Below are 1,062 nucleotides of genomic sequence, written 5' to 3'. Positions count from 1 at the left end.
TCCCTCAGCCTCCCCCGCAAGGCTGGTCACTTCTATTGTCACTGTGATAGTCAGTGCTTCCCTCAAGGGCCGGCCCTAGAGGAGTGCGGGGCCCGGGAAAAATCCCCCCTTTTCTGCCCTGCCCCCACTCCACCCAAGCCCCCAGCCCTGTCCCCTCCTGCCCCATTCCTCTCCCTCTCCCACCTCTTTCAGTCTCTGCTCTTCCTCCTCCCTGCCTAGGGCCTCCTGCACCCCACTGAACAGCTGATCACTGGCAGGTGGGAGGCGCTGAAGGGGAAGAGGAGGAGCTTGTCGGCAAGGCCTGTAGTGGGGGCGGGGGGGAGCTGGGTGCCAGTGGGCCCTGAGCACCTATTTTTTCTCTGCTGGTTCTGCAGCCCCGTAGCTCCCATGGAGTCACTGACTTGGCTCCTTTCGCACTCTAGAGAGAGGAGCAGAACCAGGGCTATGGCTGATCTATGGGGCACTAGGTGAGTGGCAGAGGCTTCAGGGGCTGAGAGTTTGCCTGACCCCTCAGGGACACAGTGTGAGGGGGTGTCCCAGGGATCTCTATGAAAGGAGCAGAACAGGATTAACTTGGGGTGGGGAGAGAATTGAGAGTGTCTCAGGGGGTTGTACAGAGGTATTGCCCGGGTGAGGGACTGGCTAAAACACAGGCTTCATTGTGAGCAGGATTCAAACCTGCGCAGGGGAACCCTATTGGATTTCAACTCCAACACCTTAACCACTCGGCCATCACAGCTAGAGCACAAAACTGCCCCAATGCCAGAGAAACTGGTAAAGAATCCCAATGCCCAGGCGTGAAGTCATCTGAACTACAGAATTCCCACCACAAACCTAGCTCCCAAAGCACAGGGGGGATTGGGGGTTTGTTCTCATTGCTTAGCCATGTGCAGTAGCTCATGCTCCAATACATCTGTTAGTCTATAAGGTGCCACAGGACTCTTTGCTGCTTTTACAGATCCAGACTAACACGGCTACCCCTCTGATACTCCTAGTGACACTCTCCAGTGGATCTCCATCCTCCACCCACCGTGAGGTAGGTAGGAGCTATCGAAGAAAAAC

General features: G+C 56.2%; 1 non-coding gene across 1 annotated transcript; it reads right to left on the bottom strand.

Annotated features, from left to right (window-relative positions):
• Nucleotides 1-657: 657 nt before the first annotated feature.
• Nucleotides 658-739, bottom strand: TRNAS-UGA. Its single transcript has one exon. It is a non-coding gene; the product is annotated as a tRNA-Ser (tRNA).
• Between the last annotated feature and the right edge of the window lie 323 nt (nucleotides 740-1,062).

Source organism: Mauremys mutica, unplaced genomic scaffold, assembly GCF_020497125.1.
Source record: "Mauremys mutica isolate MM-2020 ecotype Southern unplaced genomic scaffold, ASM2049712v1 Super-Scaffold_100127, whole genome shotgun sequence".
In the NCBI taxonomy this organism is placed as follows: Eukaryota; Metazoa; Chordata; order Testudines; family Geoemydidae; genus Mauremys; species Mauremys mutica.
This window is presented reverse-complemented; position numbering and strand designations above follow the sequence as displayed.